At 38.4% G+C, this 19,858-nt stretch overlaps 1 protein-coding gene and 6 non-coding genes across 8 annotated transcripts in view; 6 read left to right on the forward strand and 1 right to left on the reverse strand.

The window, feature by feature from the left end:
- The window catches only part of LOC100535035 (uncharacterized), a 304,770-nt gene that overhangs the window by 117,948 nt on the left and 166,964 nt on the right, over nucleotides 1-19,858 (reverse strand). The gene's annotated exons all lie outside the window — the stretch shown is intronic.
- trnas-gcu (transfer RNA serine (anticodon GCU)) lies at nucleotides 8,397-8,478 on the forward strand. Its single transcript has one exon. It is a non-coding gene; the product is annotated as a tRNA-Ser (tRNA).
- On the forward strand, nucleotides 11,049-11,167 carry LOC137494143 (5S ribosomal RNA). Its single transcript, XR_015943264.1, has one exon. It is a non-coding gene; the product is annotated as a 5S ribosomal RNA (ribosomal RNA).
- On the forward strand, nucleotides 15,664-15,737 carry trnat-ugu (transfer RNA threonine (anticodon UGU)). The gene has a single exon. It is a non-coding gene; the product is annotated as a tRNA-Thr (tRNA).
- Nucleotides 17,269-17,342, forward strand: trnat-cgu (transfer RNA threonine (anticodon CGU)). Its single transcript has one exon. It is a non-coding gene; the product is annotated as a tRNA-Thr (tRNA).
- trnar-ucu (transfer RNA arginine (anticodon UCU)) lies at nucleotides 18,030-18,120 on the forward strand. Its single transcript is given in 2 exon segments — nucleotides 18,030-18,066; nucleotides 18,083-18,120. It is a non-coding gene; the product is annotated as a tRNA-Arg (tRNA).
- On the forward strand, nucleotides 18,954-19,027 carry trnat-cgu (transfer RNA threonine (anticodon CGU)). The gene has a single exon. It is a non-coding gene; the product is annotated as a tRNA-Thr (tRNA).

Consider the following 19,858-nt stretch of genomic DNA (forward strand, 5'->3'; position numbering starts at 1 on the left):
ATATTGGCCTACCACAGTCAACACTCTCTCGGCTACAGTTGGTCCAAAATGCAGCCGCCAGATTAATAACAGGAACTAAGAAAAGAGATCATATCTCCCCTGTCCTTGCCTCATTGCACTGGCTACCTATAAAATACAGGGTTGATTTTAAAATTCTTCTTTTCACTTATAAAGCTTTGCACAATTCTGCCCCGGCCTATGTCAGCGAGCTTATTAGGCCATATACAGCTTGCAGATTCTTTAGATCACATGATCAGTTTCTTTTGTCTGTCCCTCGGTCTCGCTGCAAGTCAAAGGGTGATCGAGCTTTCAGTGTTGCGGCCCCAAGGCTCTGGAATAGTCTCCCTCTGAATATCTGAATCTCTCCTTCTTTGGATGCTTTTATATCTAACTTAAACACACATTTTTACTCTCTTGCCTTTGACTGATGCATGCATGTTATTTTTGTATTATTTATATTTTAGCATTACTTATAAATATATTTCATTGTATTTTTAATACCAGTTATTTTTAGTTTTATTGTCTAGTTTATTTTATTGTAAAGCACTTTGGATCAACTATGGTTGTGTTAAATTGTGCTCTATAAATAAAGTTTGCCTTGCCTTGCCGTGCCTCTGTGCATTAGGTGGTTTACGATTACATAAGTTCCTGTTTAATAGTGAACTTGTATTGAAGGGCATCCCTCAATCGGAAAGGATGTGTGATGTAAGGGGTCTGGATCTTGTTTTTGATGAATTGCCATTAGAGAGAACACTTGGATTACAGTGGCACAGGGAATCTGTCTGCTTCAAGTTTAAAGTACACCTGAAAGAACAACCTGCCTCTCGGCGTGGCATATTATCTACTGTCGCTTCTGTTTATGACCCTTTAGGACTCATTGCACCTGTCCTTTTCAATGGAAAGCGAATCCTGCAAGAGATGTGCAAGAATGGCAGTGGTTGGGATGACCCTCTGATGGATGGACTGAGTTTAAGATGGGTAAAATGGAAACAAGATTTACAAAGCCTGCAAAATCTAAGCATACCACGCACATATTAACCATTGAATTTCGGCAAACCAATTAGTATTGAATTGCATCATTTCTCCGTTGCTAGTACTGATGGATATGGTCAATGTTCTTATGTCAGAGTAAAGAATGAAGAAGGAAATGTTCATTGTGCACTAGCGATGGCAAAATCAAAAGTTGCACCTCTCAAAGTTATAACGGTCCCTAGGTTGAAATTGGCCGCTACCAGAGGTGTGGACTCGAGTCATGTGACTTGGACTCGAGTCAGACTCGAGTCATGAATTTGATGACTTCAGACTCGACTTGACAAAATATAAAAAGACTTGCAACTCGACTTGGACTTGAACATAAATGACTCGGACTTTCACTTGGACTTGCGCCTATTGACTTGTAAAGACTTGCTTCTTTCTATAAAAAGCCCAAAGATAAAAAGTATGTTGACACAGAACGCTCTATCTCTGCGTGTGTGTGCGTGTGTGACAGAGAGCATGCAAGCATACTTTCGACCACTAGCGCTTTGTGGCGCACTTCCGTGTTTTTGCACCAGCGGGAAATTTGAAGATGCCATTTTCATTCTGACTCGGAGAGTGAAATAAACACATCCGCGATCTGCTCCTTTTGTTTTATTCAGCGGATTTACAACATCTGTCAAAGGTAAGAGACTTTACTACTCGCAATGTGTTACTGTTGTGCAAAAGCATTGTTTTGCTGTTGTGTATAAGTCAATAAACTTCAGTTTTTTTTAAACCAAATTTACCCTCTCGTGATTTATATCATATAATTATGAATGAACATGGCTGTAATTTATGTTTTTGCACTTGGTCGTTGTGTCAATGCGCATATTATGTTTTATCTTTGTGTTTTGCCCATCCTCTGACAGTATTTTCTAACTATTTAATTAGTAGTAACATTAATTACATGCTGCCATAATAACTAGATATTTATTTTTAAAGCTCTTAAAACTGTAAAAAAAAGTTTTTTTGTTATTTTCTGGTGACATTTTGCTATAAGGTTTCTTTAGTTAATCTATGTACAAACATGAACTAATAATGAACTATACTTCTAAACCTTTATTAATTATAGTTTAACATTTACTATTGCATTATTACAATTTAAAGTTATGCTTGTTAACATTAATGCACTGTGAGTTAACAAGAATTAACCAATAATTTTATTTCCATTAATTAAAGCATAAAATAATGAATACTGTAATGAACTGCACTGCATTGTTTGTTCACATTAGTACATGCATAAACTTAATTAATTAATACAACCTTATTGTAAAGTGTTACATTTTTCATATTTTGGATTAATACTATTAATTTTATTTAGTATTTAAAACCTTAAAGTTATTTTTATTATTGTTGATGTTATGCCTCTTAGCAATATTTTAGTCCTCTATATGGTTTTTAATTAAATTTTTTATTGCGAGATTGTAATGTAATGCATCTATATTGTTGAATTTCTGTTTGTTTGTTTTTCTGTATTTCCCCCTCTATATTTAAGGATTATCTACTATTTTTAAAGTACTTAAAACAAACCATCTAATAAAAAATACAAATAACAATCACATTTTGTTTCATGAGTGTCTTTGTTCCTGTTTTGTAGGACTCTTATTTTAACAGATTTCATTTGGAAACACTTGACTGATTATTCAATTAAAGTTTTACCTTTATTATTCCATCACTCAATCAGATCATTTAATTGTGAGTTGAATTACTCCATTCGTAATTGTTTTTAAATAAACTAAAAATGGAGACTTGTTTTATTCAGTTTGTTGAATGTGAACTTCTCTACTTTACATATTAAAAGATATTTAAAACCATTATTAAACTAATATTTAAATTTATATAACTGTTTCACTGTGGGTATTTCTATTTTAATTTATTTAGCACATTTATTGGCTATTCAAACATGAAAACAAGTTTTAGATACTTTGTGGCTCTAATAAATGGTTAAACATAACAATATCCCTGCAGAAAAATCCAGCTTAAACCAGCCTAGGCTGGTAAGCTGGTTTTAGCTGGTCGACCAGGCTGGTTTTAGAGGGGTTTTGGTCATTTCCAGGCTGGTTTCCAGCCATTTCCAGCCTGGTCTTAGCTGGTCAGGCTGGAAACTGACCAGCAAAATCCAGCTAAAACCAGCTTGACCAGCCTGGTTTAAGCTGGACATAGCTGGTTTTAGCTGGTCATCTCCCAGCCTGACCAGCTAAGACCAGGCTGGAAATGGCTGGAAACCAACCTGGAAATGACCAAAACCCCTCTAAAACCAGCCAACCAGCCTAGGCTGGTTTAAGCTGTTTTTTCAGTAGGGATTTTTGACAAAATGTTCTAAAATGATTGTTTACAAGTGCCTAAGTGGGATTCGAACCCCGTTCTTTATGAAAAGAAAGAAAAATCTGATTGGCTCTGACATTACTTTCACCAGTGGGCAGGTACTTCAATCTGATTTGCTGGTTAATTCCTCCTGGTAAATTGATTATTCCAGAATGTTGATATGGTTTATATATTGCTAAACTATTTAGTAACAATACACGAAAAACTATGAGGTTAAGGTAAATTCTATAATAAATACTAGTGTTTTGAGAGTTAGGTATACTGCCTATGTTTAAGCCTAGTATTATTTACAAATTGTTAATGAATGCTTCAGCATACTGTAGTATTGAGAAAAGTGAACTAATAAAATGAAATACAGAATGTAGTTTTACTACAGTAAAGTGTGGTGAATTGTAGTATAATATACCCAATACTGTAAAAAAACTACAGCACTGGGTCATTTGTTTATATTACACTTGTGTTACCATAGCAACTATAATATTACCCCAACAGATTAATTAAAGTACTTTACTATAGTACTGTTCAAAACCCTGTTCATGCCAATAGATGTGTTCAGGGGCCCTGTGGAACAGCTTTTCCTCAAAATGAAGAGGATGACATGGAAAATGTCCTCCACAATCTCATCAATAATGTGGAAGACAGCAGAGTTCACTTGTTCACTTGTGTTCACTTTATTTTAGTTGCCATGACAAAATGGGATTGATAGTGAGATTTATTTAAAGAGTGAATAGTACAGTAGGCTATAATGCCAAATCAAGTTTTTCCTTATTTTTATCACAGTTACATTTCTGCTTGTGTTAGTTATATTTTTGTTTAAATGTTTTTTATTTGATTAGTATGGTGCACCTTTTGAATGTTTAATAAATGTTTGTAAAAACAAAATGCATTCTTTACATCCAACCTCTATTCTCTGTGTCTTTAAGTGTTTGAAACTGGAAATATCTCATCATAAAACATACAGCCAAAATGTTATGGTTTATTAGATAAAAAATTTAATATGCAAGTCTATTTTAGTATTTTGGTTATTGTTAATAAATAGTGCCTCAATATAAATCATATCAAAAAGCACAAAAGGAAGAGGAAACACAAGACACAAATTCTATATATAATCTCTAAGAGCGCGCAGGAAAATGTGTGTGTGAGCACTGCATATTTGAGAGCGAGAAAATTTGCGCGTGAGCAGCGTACATTTGAGAGCTCGCAAGCAGTTTTGTCCACAGAGGAAATCGGTGCACGAGCATCACACAAGGTAGAGAGCAAAGTTCTTCATTGTTATGTGAAGAAAACAACGTTATTGTTTGTATGAAGTAGCCTACTGTATTTAGAATATGTGCTACCATTTTACATTGCTGCTAGACAGATTTGCATCTCCATCTCTTCAGCACACACGAGATTCAATTGACAAAATACCAATTTCACTCAATTTTACTTTGCAGCATACAGGAAGTGTTGGTCTACTGCTACCACATTGAGGTTGTTTATGTAGTTTTAGTTAATCACAAGTTGATCACTAAAGACATAACATAGCACAACTAAACTTAATGAACTAGACAGCAGTAGACCTGCAATTTCTGTGTGATGTGAGGCAAAATGGACTCTTTTTTTGGTGGAACTCATTCTTGTGCAATAGGCTGTATAGACGAGACGCAGCACTGTTTAGCACTTTTTCAGAAAATTACATTTGTATCTTTATATATCTAAGCAATGTTCTTTCATAAAAAAAAGGTTTGTTTAATAAATACAGATCTTACAGCCATACATAATCTGTTTACATTTTATTTTTCTGTTAAAAAGACTCGAAAAGACTCGAAAATCAAACTATAGGACTTTGGACTTGACTTGAGACTTGTTGCCTTTGACTTGGGACTTGACTCGGGACTTGCCTGTCTTGACTTGGGACTTGACTCGGGACTTGAGGGCAATGAATTGAGACTTACTTGTGACTTGCCAAATAATGACTTGGTCCCACCTCTGGCCGCTACTATAGTTTCTGTGGAAGTAAGTAGTACCATGCCAGAGAGGCAAAAGGCAGAACTCTATGTACTCAAATGTCTGCAGGAGCATTTTTATAAGGATGAGCTAGAGAAGGTAAAAGGTGGGAGGAATGTGTCATGTGGTGTGTTATGTCCTTTGACACTTTCTTGGATGTTGATGGTACGCTTAGGGTGGGAGGAAAACTTACTCTTTCGAGTAACCCGGACCCTGTAAAGCATTCCATAATTATCCCAAAGATCCATCAATTTACAAATATAGTGACTCGTCAGAAATGGAATATGCCTAAGAGAAACCTTCAAATGAATGACATTGTATTGGTGAAGGAAGAAAACTTGCCTAGAAATGATTGGAAGCTAGGTAGGATACAGGAAACCATTAGTAGTGGTGACGGGCTTATTAAAAAGGCTAAAGTGCTCTTAGGTGATTGTAAACTTGATGCAAAGGGAAAACGTACAACCAAGCAATCCATAGTTCAAAGACCAGAGCGAAAACTTGTATTGCTAAAGGAAGGAAATTAATAGTTATTTAAAATTTTGTAAAAAAAGTGGATCATGAAATCGTTTAAAATTTTCTACATATTTATGGGTGCGTATTTATTATCATGGTGAGAAAAAAAAAGGTATTTAGAAAAAATAAAAAAGGGGGGAAAAGACAAAAAAAACACGTGAAGAGTTTGTTACTAGGAAATTATTTGTGACTTGTAATTTGGGTTTAATATTTGCACTCACAATTTGGTGGGAGTGTTAATAACTTTGACATGGTATCTTTGTTATTGCATCTTTTCTACAATGTTTATATTGTGTGTGTGTGTGTGTGTGTATACTTTCTCTCTCTCTCTCCTCTATTATATGTATATTTGATATTTTTGGTATTTATGTTAAGAGATGTTCAGTGTAAAACCGGAAGTCTTTTATTTTGAATTAATTACTATTACGGATATAAACAGACACGGAAAGATCGCACATGACCACGGCGTCCCAGCTGTGCAGACTGCTACGGACTAAAGGTTTAGCTTCTGGTTTGATTGGAGAACAAGGTACTGACACTTCGTTTAAAATGTTTGTTTGTTTGTATTGAGTTTGTATATTGAGTTTAAGTGATGTCTGTTTGTTTGTATATGGTTTTCATATTTGCTTACATTTGGTTTCATTTTCTCTTTGTATACAAGCTCTTACGGTGTTTGCCGTACGGTGCAAGGTGTACGGTGTTTGGCCTATTGTATAAGGTGTTTGATGTTGACAACGGCGTCAGTGAAGTGAATGCTGCACTGAAATAAATCATGGGAAAACACCAGTGAAAGAGTCAATCCTTTATTGAACCAGGGAGCTACAGTCATCTTTATTGAAAATAGCTGCAAATACATACATACATACATGCCATAGTCCAGCCCTCATCATAAAAGTGAGTACATACATGACGAGGTGGCCAAGTCCATCTAATCTCATCCTTGTCGTTCAAATGCTCTGTCATTTGAAAGAGGCCGGTGCTTCCGTGGAAGGTGCTTTACTCGCACGCTCTTATCATTTTGAAGGATGTTGTTGCAAAATTTAACGTCATCTTTACCGAAAATAGCAGCAAATACATACAGAAATGCCGTAGTCCAGCCCCCAACAGGAAAGTGAGTACATACATGACGGGGTGGCCGAGTCCATCGAATCCCATTTTTGTCGTTCATTTGTTCTCTCGTTCATACGGCAAAACTGAAAGTCTTCTTACTGAAAATAGTTGCAGAAACATGCATGTACAAAAATGTGGTACAGTCCGGCCTCCACCAGAGAAAAAGAAAGATACATAACGAGGTGGCTGAGTGGTTAAGGCGATGAACTGCTAATCCATTGTGCTTTGCACGCTTGGGTTCGAATCCCATCCACGTCGCTCATATGTTCTGGCATTTGAGAGATCATGGTGTTTCCGCAGAAGTTCTCTCACTCTTTTAGCGTTTTGAAGGATGTTGTTGCAAAATTTTATGTCAACTTTATCGAAAATAGCTGCAAATAAAAACATATATTCCATAGTCCAGCCCCCATCATGAAAGTGAGTACATACATGACGAGGTGGAAGAGTCCATCGAATCCCATCCTTGTCGTTTAAGTGCTCTGGCGTTTGCAAGAGGCCGGTGCTTCCGTGGAAGGTGTTTTACTCGCACGCTCTTATCGTTTTGAAGGATTTTGTTGCAAAATTTAACGTCATCTTTACCGATAATAGTAGCAAATACATACAGAAATGCCGTAGTCCAGCCCCCAACAGGAAAGTGAGTACATACATGACGGGGTGGCCGAGTCCATCGAATCCCATTTTTGTTGTTCATTTGCTCTCTCGTTCATATGGCAAAACTGAAAGTCTTCTTACCGAAAATAGTTGCAGAAACATACATATACAAATATGTGGTACAGTCCGGCCTCCACCAGAGAAAAAGCGAGATACATGACGAGGTGGCCGAGTGGTTAAGGCGATGGACTGCTAATCCATTGTGCTTTGCACGCATGGGTTCAAATCTCATCGTCATCGCTCATATGTTCTGGCATTGGAGAGATGATGGTGTTTCCGTAGAAGTTCTCTCACTCTTTTAGCGTTTTGAAGGATGTTGTTGCAAAATTTTATGTCAACTTTATCGAAAATAGCTGCAAATACAAACATATATTCCATAGTCCAGCCCCTATCATGAAAGTGAGTACATACATGACGAGGTGGAAGAGTCCATCGAATCCCATCCTTGTCGTTCAAATGCTCTGGCGTTTGAAAGAGGCCGGTGCTTCCGTGGAAGGTGTTTTACTCGCACGCTCTTATTGTTTTGAAGGATTTTGTTGCAAAATTTAACGTCATCTTTACCGATAATAGTAGCAAACACATACAGAAATGCCGTAGTCCAGCCCCCAACAGGAAAGTGAGTACATACATGACGGGGTGGCCGAGTCCATCGAATCCCATTTTTGTTGTTCATTTGTTCTCTCGTTCATACGGCAAAACTGAAAGTCTTCTTACCGAAAATAGTTGCAGAAACATACATATACAAATATGTGCCACAGTCCGGCCTCCACCAGAGAAAAAGAAAAATAAGTGACGAGGTGGCCGAGTGGTTAAGGCGATGGACTGCTAATCCATTGTGCTTTGCACGTGTGAGTTCGAATCCCATCCTCGTCGCTCATATGTTCTGGCATTAGACAAATCATGGTGTTTCCGTGTATGGTCTCTCACTCTTTTCGCATTTTGAAGGATGTTGTTGCAAAATTTTATGTCAAGTTTATCGAAAATAGCTGCAAATACAAACATATATTCCATAGTCCAGCCCCCATCATAAAAGTGAGTACATGACGAGGTGGAAGAGTCCATCGAATCCCATCCTTGTCGTTTAAGTGCTCTGGCATTTGCAAGAGGCCGGTGCTTCCGTGGAAGGTGTTTTACTCGCACGCTCTTATCGTTTTGAAGTATGTTGTTGCAAAATTTAACGTCATCTTTACCGAAAATAGCAGCAAATACAAACAGAAATGCCGTAGTCCAGCCCCCAACAGGAAAGTGAGTACATACATGACGGGGTGGCCGAGTCCATCGAATCCCATTTTTGTTGTTCATTTGCTCTCTCGTTCATATGGCAAAACTGAAAGTCTTCTTACCGAAAATAGTTGCAGAAACATACATATACAAATATGTGCCACAGTCCGGGCTCCACCAGAGAAAAAGGAAAATACATGAAGAGGTGGCCGAGTGGTTAAGTTGATGGACTGCTAATCCATTGTGCTTTGCACGCGTGGGTTTGAATCCCATTCTCGTCGCTCATATGTTCTGGCATTCGAGAGATCATGGTGTTTCTGAAGAAGTTTTTTACTCTCACTCTTTTAGCGTTTTGAAGGATGTTGTTGCAAAATTTTATGTCAACTTTATCGAAAATAGCTGCAAATACAAACATAGTTGCATAGTCCAGCTCCCATCATGAAAGTGAGTACATACATGACAAGGTGGAAGAGTCCATCGAATCCCATCCTTGTCGTTTAAGTGCTCTGGCGTTTGCAAGAGGCCGGTGCTTCCGTGGAAGGTGTTTTACTCGCACGCTCTTATCGTTTTGAAGGATGTTGTTGCAAAATTTAACGTCATCTTTACCGAAAATAGCAGCAAATACATACAGAAATGCCATAGTCCAGCCCCCAACAGGAAAGTGAGTACATACATGACGGGGTGGCCAAGTCCATCGAATCCCATTTTTGTTGTTTATTTGCTCTCTAGTTCATACGGCAAAACTGAAAGTCTTCTTACAGAAAATAGTTGCAGAAACTTATGTAACCCTAGTGAAATAGTTAAATATTTATTTATAATATTATTTAGAGCAGTATAATCATATTATTATTATATCTACAAGTCTTTATAAATATAATAAACGAAAAAAAAAAATTCATGTATAAAAATGTAGTTTGAGGTAAAGTAACAACCAATCGTAGGAGCGGGTTGTTAGCTCCGCCCCTTCCAGCTTGCCGGGAGAGAGAGACAGAACAGAGACGAGACCGGTTGGCAGAACAATAGAGAGGAGCAAACTTGAACAAAAAGATTCAAATACAGTACGTTATGATTCCTAAACAGTTTAAAAGTGATTGTAGTTGTACCAAATCAAGTTGTACCTGCAAAATAGTTGTTATTTAGTGTGTTAGTGTGTTTAAGTCAGACCGCATGTTGCATTGCGTTTACAGTGCGCTGACGCCATTTTGCAATCGCGTGTGTGTAAGAAGACCATAGAGTGATATAGACATCGCGAATTTGACAGGTATTCCATTATATTAGCTCATTTTATGGTAAACATGTGTGTGTATGTGTTTTATTTGTTCCACGTGTTGTATATTTTGTATGTTTTGAAATTATTTTGAACATATTAAACTTATTTATATATTCTGGTCTGTGATCAGGCCAGGTTTTTTTCTGAGGACATTTTCCCAGTTTCACTGGATTCCTTGTATTGATGGCGAGCTTCCTACGTCGACCTGGAAAATTGTGAAGTAAACATATTTCAATTTATCCTCATTTCACCGGATAAAGTAAGAATTTGCCAAAAAGTTAATTCCTTTATTGGACTGCGATTTTTTAATACAGCTCTAAGGACTGATTTTCTTGGAGGGAAAAACAGAACTTTATCTGAATTGAACTGATTTCACCAATTTCAGAGTGAACAACGACTCTGATTTATTTGTGTTATTTTATGGTTTCTTTTGTTTTCACTTGAATACATTTATTGTGATTTGTGTTTGATTTAAAATAATTGTAAAGTGGGTGCACCCTGGGGTTGTGTATAAATAGTTATGTTACTGATGTAAGTATTGTTTACTAAGACAAATACGAAAAGGAAAAATTCATACAATCTAAAGTAAAATTATTTTTGTATTTAAAACATTCAACAACAGTTTGTCTATGGTTATTGCTCAGTTTCACCCCCACCCCCTTTTACTTACCTTGTAATCTTCTGGTTTTATTGTCTGGTCCAATAATAAATAAATATAGTACACCTGTTACACTTGGATAGGAGACCGCCTGGGAATACCAGGCGCTGTAAGCTTTTCGAAGTCCTTCATTTGGCAGCTGATGCACTTCCCCGTGTCACAGCTTCGCTGCCATTATTTTTTCTCGCCTTCAAGGGCGTAGTTTCTGTCGGTGCTGTGTCGATGCCAGCTGAGCTGTGCTTGGTCCCTGGTGTTGCGCCTGTTTTAAATAGCCAACTCTTGACAGCTTCTCTCGCTTACGGCCATACCACCCTGGCAATGCCCGATCTCATCTGAACTTGGAAGTAAAGCAGGGTCTGGCCTGGTTAGTACTTGGATGGGAGACTGCCTGGGAATATCAGGTGCTGTAAGCTTTTCGAAGTCCTTCATTTGGCAGCTGATACACTTCCCCGTGTCACAGCTCTGCTGCCATTATTTTTTCTCGCCTTCAAGGGCGTAGTTTCTGTCGGTGCTGTGTTGATGCCAGCTGAGCTGCGCTCGGTCCCTGGTGCTGCGCCTGTTTTAAATAGCCAACTCTTGACAGCTTCTCTCGCTTACGGCCATACCACCCTGGCAATACTCCATCTTGGTACATTCCAGGAAGTGTTTGGCTGCAGTTAGGAGAGAAAGGCTCTCCCCACTCTTTGTTTGTTTTCTTTTTGATTTGTAAAGTATTAGAGTTAATTTGGTTATTTTGTTTTTGTGAAGTTGATTTTCCTCCCAACAGCATTAGCTGTTCGGGAGGAACTTATTTTTTCATTTGGAACTCTTTTTTTTGGAGTAAGCAATGGCGGACGGATGCACGGCAACAAACATGGAAATGGCAGGAGAAACTCGACTGGTGAAAGATAATGGACTGGCAGGAGGAATGCGAAAGGCAATCGACATTGGATTAGGAGGAGAAACAAGCACGGCAAACGACAACGGACTGGCAGGAGGAACAAGCAAAGCTAACGAAAATGGACTGGATAAGCAACCACGAAATGGAAACAAAACTGAAAAAAGTAAGTTTGCGGAGAGAAAATTCTTGAAGGAGGCTACGGTGATCATAAATGTGGAAAACCTACTTGAGGTAAAGGCAGAAGATGTTATTAAAGCGATAATGGAAAAATGTGAACAAGGGAAAATGTTGGCGCTAAGACCCAGACAAGGTAAAGAATATGAACTGACCATGGAAAAAGAAGAGGAGTGTGAAAAACTTTTAGAAGGACTGAAAATTAACGGAGTGAACTGTGAAGTTAAAAGTTTGCATAACCGAGATTATGTAGTTTCCTTCTTGCACCTGCCTGTCTACCTGGAAAACAGTATAATTGTTGAAAAATTGGAAGAATTGGGTGTTGAGCCAGTAACAAAAATTAAAAGAAGATGCTACCCGGGCACTGACATACAAGATGGGACGAGGTTCCTAAAAGTAAGGTTCCCGAAGGAGGTGGCATCACTGCCCTATAGCACGAGGCTAGAAACAGCCGAAGGACCACAGCACTTCCGGGTGATGCACAGTCGGCGAGTGAAAACTTGTAGGCAGTGCATGAGCCCGGACCATCTGCTGAAAGACTGTCCTAATTTCAAGTGCTACAGATGCGGAGAATGCGGACATTTTGCACAATCATGCACTGCTGTCAGATGCTCGGAGTGTGCAGAATTCTTAGATAAATGTGAATGTTGGATGGAAGGGGAGGACAAAAAGAAAAACAGGTGGACAGACAGGTGCAAGAAGGAAATTAGGAGGAAGAAGCAACACAGCAAAGAGAAATAGAATAACTAAAGAATAACACTGGAGAAGTTGTGGATTTTAATGAAGATGGAGAAACGAAGGAGATGGAGGGGGCAAATATTTTATAACAATGGTGATGGAAGGATGGAAAGAGGGGTCGCTATTTTAGTCAAAGAAGATATAAAGAATGATGTGGAAGAAATATACAATGATAAAGAGGGAAAATGCCTTAGCATTAGAATGAGAGAAAATAATACAACATTATGTAACATTCATGCTCCAGTAGCAGAAAAAGAAAAGAAGGATTTTTTAACAGAATAAATGATCTAATGATTTTATAAGAAGAAACTATTTTAATTGGAGATTTTAACACGGTTTTTAATAGAATTGATTTAGCGGATGGCATGGTTTTTAGGGATGACACTGGGAGAAAAGAGTTGCAGAAACTAATGGCAGAGCACAAAGTAGTGGACATATGGAGAGTAAGGAATGAAGGAAAAAGAGAACATTCAAGAAGACAGTTAGTAGATGGTAACTTAAAGCAAAGTAGGATTGATTTTATTTTATGCAAGGAAAAACTGGGTGATTTTATACAGAGTGTTTATTTTAAAGAAACAGCGCTAAGCGACCACAAGTTTTTATTGATGAAGATTGATTTTAATGAACCCGAAAGAGGAAAAGGCATATGGATTTTAAATACAGAAATTTTAAAAGGAGAACCTTATAGAAAGGCAATAGTGGACTTAATAAATACTGAAATACAAAATGAGATGTATCATGAAGATAAAAGAATATGGTGGGATAACACAAAATATGAAATTAAAAAGTATACGATTAAAATGAGTAAATCAATACAAAAAGCAAAAGCACATAAAGAAGTAGAGGTTAGAAAGGAATTAAATGACAGTTTAAATCAAGAAAAAGTAGATATAGAGAGAATACTGTTTTTGGAAGAGGAATTACGAAACATAGAAGAAAGAAAATGTAGAGGTGCGGTGATCAGAAGCAGAGCCAAATATATTGTGGATGGAGAGAAATGTACAAAATTCTTTTTCAATTTAGAGAAAAGTAAGGGTAACGGAGAAATTATAAGAGAATTAAAAAAAAGAAATTGGGGAAAAAATAAAAGAAACACAGGATATTTTAAAGGAAGTTAGAGACTTTTATGAAAGCCTTTTTAAAAAAGTTGAAATAAATGAAAAAGAAGAAAAATTTTATTGGATCAAATTGAGGTAAAAGTAACAGAAGATGACAAAAAGATGTGTGATGAGGAAATACAAATAGAAGAAATCAAGGAATCTATTATGCAATTAAGTAATGGGAAAAGTCCAGGATTAGATGGATTAGTATCTGAGTTTTACAAAGTTTTTAAGGATGTTTTAGCACCAATTTTAAAGGAAACTTTTGATGAAGTTTTTAAAAAACATGAAACAACGCATTTAATGAGAGTTGGTTTAGTGAAACTGATATATAAGAAAAAAGGTGAGAAAAATGATTTGAGGAATTTTAGACCCCTAACAATGCTAAACACAGATTTTAAGATTTTAGCCAAGGTTTTAGCAAATAGACTTAAAAAGGTTTTACCCGATTTTATCAAAACTAGTCAGGCATATGGCGTGAAAGGGAAAGATATCACAGACATAATTAGCAGTATAAGAGATGTATTATGCATTTGTTTTTAAAATGTGTTGAACTAAAAACATTTATGGCAAAGTTAAAAGAAATGATGAAACAAATGATGCCAAGTGAAACAGAGCAGATTGAGGAGGAGACAGAATGGTATAAAATATTTTTATTTGGTTTTAATGGAAGTAAAACAAGAATTGCCAATTTGTTTCTATCAGTTGCAAGAACTGTAATTTGGGAAAGGAGAAACATTGTGAAAAATAAAAATGCTAAAATAGAGTTAAGGAAAATGTATGAAAGAAAACTGGAAAACTATATTAAAACTGTGGAACAATATTTTAGAATGGAAGAAAAAGAGAATTTTACAAAACGTTTATGTTGAATACTCCTTATATTATGTACTCACTAGATGGTTTGTAAATAGATTTGCCAGAATGATTATGCTTGTTATTTTCCTATTTTGATACCAACATAATGTCTTAAGAAAATGTTTGTAAATGATATTTTAATATGCTTCTGAACTGATGTTTTAAATGTTTTTAAATGTATGTATTGTAAAATTTGAAAAAAATTTCTAATAATAAAAAAAATGGATAGCGCATGGGACTTCTAGGCTGTGAGCTGAGCCATTCAAAGGTTGTGGGTTCGAGTCCCATCAGTCGCAAACTTTGCTCTTTTTCTTCACTGACTTAAGGTGTGGTGAGTTTCTAACATTTTAGGCATCTGTTCATCCCGTTTTGCTTCTTTCTTTCATATTGCAGTGCAGGCTCAGATACTAGGGGTACTCTACAATAAAGCCGATGACTTAATTGAGCTGTTTTAAATAAGGGAGATTAGAAAACAGTGTAGGGCCTAGTGGGCTTGAGGAACGACTCGAAGGCAAGCTGGGGTTTTGGGGAAAAGTAACTGATTTAAAGTAAAGTAATTGTAACTAATTGTTGAGATCACACCTTTTGGATTTGTCGTACAAGAGCCTTTTTATGCATGTGAAAAGTAACTGAGTAGAAAACATAGTAAATTTTGCTTCCCCCCACTGTCTTAGATGAAACTGCGTTTGGAAGTATCGTATCCAGAGGTTTTTTCTTTTAGTGTTAAGACTAAGTTGGCCAGAGCACCTGTCTTGGGAACAGCAGGTGCTAGGTTCAAATCCAAACTGCACCTTTCCCTCAGATTATGGGAGAGTGGCTTTCTGATCTGAAACTCTTCCAATGGCCGATGGCATATGTTTGTCCTGATTTCCATTTTCCGAGCTGACTCTGGGTTTGGATGTAATGAAACTGAAGGTTCCAAAAAACACTTAACACATGATTAAGGATAGATTAAATAAAAATAAATTCATGCATTTTTTGCTTTGATCTTGAACAGAGGCCAGGTTACCGGTCAGGTTTGAGACATGATCATCCAGACTCTAAAAGACTGCGTCCGTCTTGTCAGCATTTTTTGCATCCTGACATGCTGTTTTTTGTTGTGTATTATTTTTCCTTTATGATTTTTGTTATCGGGCAAATGTCTCTTACTGTGTGTTTCTGTGGCGCTGTGGCTTAGCTGGTCAAAGTGCCTGCCTTGTAAACAGGAGATCCTGGGCTCAAATCCCAGCAGCGCCTTAGTCCAGGTGGTGCGTGTGCTTGTTTTATAGAGCTCACCGGAATGAATTATAAAAATTGTATAGCTTTGAGGCGTAATGAATAGTGCGACAAATAGAATTAAACAACCTCTTTGCTTGCCATTTTAAGACTAGCTGTCTTTTTTTTAGTCTCTGTGTGCAAAAACATCTTGCTTCCTATTCAATGTTGGCGCTGTGGCTTAGTTGGTCAACGTGCCTGTCTAGTAAACAGGAGATCCTGGGTTCAAATCCCAGCAGTGCCTAATGTACAGGTTTTGTGTTTGCTTTTTGTTGAGAGTAACGAGTGTTTACGCAGCGGGATGTTTAGCAGTCGGTTTCTTAACAAATCTCAAATCCTTAAGAGCGCTGCTCGTTTAAGAGGGCTTTGGACGATGGCTTTATATAGCATAGTGTGGTAATGCCTAACCAATTGGACTTTAATATTTCAAGTCCAGACATTCCCACATGCAGCGGTACCATTGTTAGTTTTTTTTTATTTTTTGGAATTAAACAATTAGCCCCTATCAAGGTTGTTTGGCGCTGTGGCTTAGTTGGTTAAAGTGCCTGTCTAGTAAACAGGAGATCCTGGCTTTGAATCCCAACAGTGCCTTGTCCGCAGTTGGCTGTTCTTTCATGGGCCAGAGAGTACTAAAAAGTGCTTTCTGTCCAACAGTGCTAGAGGAAGCAGAGCACTCAGGCTCTGTGGCGCAATGGATAGTGCATTGGACTTCTAGGCTGTGAGCTGAGTCATTCAAAGGTTGTGGGTTTGAGTCCCACCAGAGTTGCAAGCTTTGCTCTTTTTCTCCACTGACTTAAGGTGTGGTGCGTTTCTAACATTTTAGGCATCTGTCCATCCCGTTTTGCTTCTTTCTTTCATTGCGCAGTGCAGGCTCAGATACTAGGGGTACTCTACAATAATAACCGATGACTTAATTGAGCTGTTTTAAATAAGGGAGATTAGAAAACGGTGTAGGGCCTAGTGGGCTTGAGGAATGACTCGTCGGCAACCTGTGGTTTTGGGGAAAAGTAACTGCCACCTATTGTTGAGATCACGCCTTTTGGATTTGTCGTACAAGAGCCTCTTTATGCATGTGCAAAGTAACTGAGTAGAAAGCACAGTATATTTTGCTTCCCCCCCACTGTCTTAGATGAAACTGCGTTTGGAAGTATCGTATCCAGAGGTTTTTTCTTTTAGTGTTAAGACTAAGTTGGCCAGAGCACCTGTCTTGGGAACAGCAGGTGCTAGGTTCAAATCCAAACTGCACCTTTCCCTCAGATTATGGGAGAGTGGCTTTCTGATCTGAAACTCTTTCAATGGCCGATAGCATATGTTTGGCCTGATTTACATTTTCCGAGCTGACTCTGGGTTTGGATGACATGGTCAGGTTTGAGACATGATCATCCATACTCTAAAAGACTGCGTCCGTCTTGTCAGCATTTTCTGCATCCTGACATGCTGGTTTTTGTTGTGTATTATTTTTTCTTCTTCGATTTTTGTTATCGGGCAAATGTCTCTTACTGTGAATTTCTGTGGCGCTGTGGCTTAGCTGGTCAAAGCGCCTGTCTCGTAAACAGGAGATCCTGGGTTAAAATCCCAGCAGCGCCTTAGTCCAGGTGGTGCGTGTTTTATAGAGCTCACCGGAATGAATTTTAAAATTGTATAGCTTTGAGGCGTAATGAATAGTGCGACAAATAGAGTTAAACAACCTCTTTGCTTGCCATTTTAAGACTTGCTGTCTTTTTTTAGTCTCTGTGTGCAAAAACGTCTTGCCTCATATTCAATGTTGGCGCTGTGGCTTAGTTGGGCAAAGTGCCTGTCTAGTAAACAGGAGATCCTGGGTTCAAATCCCAGCAGTGCCTAATGTACAGGTTTCATGTTTGCTTTTTGTTAAGAATAACGAGTGTTTACGCAGCGGGATGTTTAGCAGTCGGTTTCTTAACAAATCTCAAATCCTTAAGAACACTGCTCGTTCAAGAGGGCTTTGGACGATGGCTTTATATAGCATAGTGTGGTAATGCCTAACCAATTGGACTTTAATATTTCAAGTCCAGACATTCCCACATGCAGCGCTACCGTTGTTAGTTTTTTTTTTATCTTTTGGAATTAAACAATTAGCCCCTATTAGGGTGTTTGGCGCTGTGGCTTAGTTGGTTAAAGTGCCTGTCTAGTAAACAGGAGATCCTGGCTTTGAATCCCAGCAGTGCCTTGTCCGCAGTTGGCTGTTCTTTCATGGGCCAGAGAGTACTAAAAAGTGCTTTCTGTGCAACAGTGCTAGAGAAAGCAGAGCACTCAGGCTCTGTGGTGCAATGGATAGCGCATTGGACTTCTAGGCTGTGAGCTGAGCCATTCAAAGGTTGTGGGTTCGAGTCCCACCAGAGTTCCAAGCTGTGCTCTTTTTCTCCACTGACTTAAGGTGTGGTGCGTTTCTAACATTTTAGGCATCTGTCCATCCCGTTTTGCTTCTTTCTTTCATTGCGCAGTGCAGGCTCAGATACTAGGGGTACTCTACAATAAAGCCGATGACTTAATTGAGCTGTTTTAAATAAGGGAGATTAGAAAACAGTGTAGGGCCTAGTGGGCTTGAGGAATGACTCGAAGGCAACCTGTGGTTTTGGGGAAAAGTAACTGCCACCTATTGTTGAGATCACGCCTTTTGGATTTGTCGTACAAGAGCCTCTTTATGCATGTGCAAAGTAACTGAGTAGAAAGCACAGTAAATTTTGCTTTCCCCCCCACTGTCTTAGATGAAACTGCGTTTGGAACTATCGTATCCAGAGGTTTTTTCTTTTAGTGTTAAGACTAAGTTGGCCAGAGCACCTGTCTTGGGAACAGCAGGTGCTAGGTTCAAATCCAAACTGCACCTTTCCCTCAGATTATGGGAGAGTGGCTTTCTGATCTGAAACTCTTTCAATGGCCGATAGCATATGTTTGTCCTGATTTCCATTTTCCGAGCTGATTCTGGGTTTGGATGTAATGAAACTGAAGGTTCCAAAAAACACTTAACATATGATTAAGGATAGATTAAATAAAAATAAATTCACGCATTTTTTGCTTTGATCTTGAACAGAGGCCAGGTTACCGGTCAGGTTTGAGACATGATTATCCAGACTTTAAAAGACCACGTCCGTCTTGTCAGCATTTTCTGCATCCTGACATGCTGGTTTTTGTTGTGTATTATTTTTTTCTTCTTCGATTTTTGTTACAGCAAATTTTTGTGGCGCTGTGGCTTAGCTGGTCAAAGCGCCTGTCTCGTAAACAGGAGATCCTGGGTTCAAATCCCAGCAATGCCTAATGTACAGGTTCCACGGTTGGTTTTTGTTAAGAGTAACGAGTGTTTACGCAGCGGGATGTTTAGCAGTTGGTTTCTTAACAAAACTTAAATCCTTAAGAATGCTGCTCGTTCAAGAGGGCTTTGGGCGATGGCTTTATATAGCTTAGTGTGGTAATGCCTAACCAATTGGACTTTAATATTTCAAGTCCAGACATTGACACATGAAGCGCAACCGTTGTTAGTTTTTTTTTCTTTTTTCGAATTAAACAATTAGCCCCTACCACGGTCGTTTGGCGCTGTGGCTTAGTTGGTCAAAGCGCCTTTTTAGTAAACAGGAGATCCTGGGTTTGAATCCCAACAGTGCCTTGTTGACAGTTGGCCATTCTTTCTTGGGCCAGAGAGTACTAAAAAGTGCTTTCTGTGCAACAGTGCTAGAGGCAGCAGAGCACTCAGGCTCTGTGGCGCAATGGATAGCGCATTGGACTTCTAGGCAGTGAGCTGAGTCATTCGAAGGTTGTGGGTTCTAGTCCCACCAGAGTCGCAAGCTTAGCTTTTTTTCTTCACTGACTTAAGGTGTAGTGCGTTTCTAAAATTTTAGGCATCTGTCCATCCCGTTTTGCTTCTTTCTTTCATTGCGCAGTGCAGGCTCAGATACTAGGGGTACTCTACAATAATAACCGATGACTTAATTGAGCTGTTTTAAATAAGGGAGATTAGAAAACGGTGTAGGGCCTAGTGGGCTTGAGGAATGACTCGTCGGCAACCTGTGGTTTTGGGGAAAAGTAACTGCCACCTATTGTTGAGATCCCGCCTTTTGGATTTGTCGTACAAGAGCCTCTTTATGCATGTG

Source organism: Danio rerio, chromosome 4, assembly GCF_052040795.2.
Source record: "Danio rerio strain M-AB ecotype USA chromosome 4, GRCz13ab, whole genome shotgun sequence".
Taxonomy (NCBI): Eukaryota; Metazoa; Chordata; class Actinopteri; order Cypriniformes; family Danionidae; genus Danio; species Danio rerio.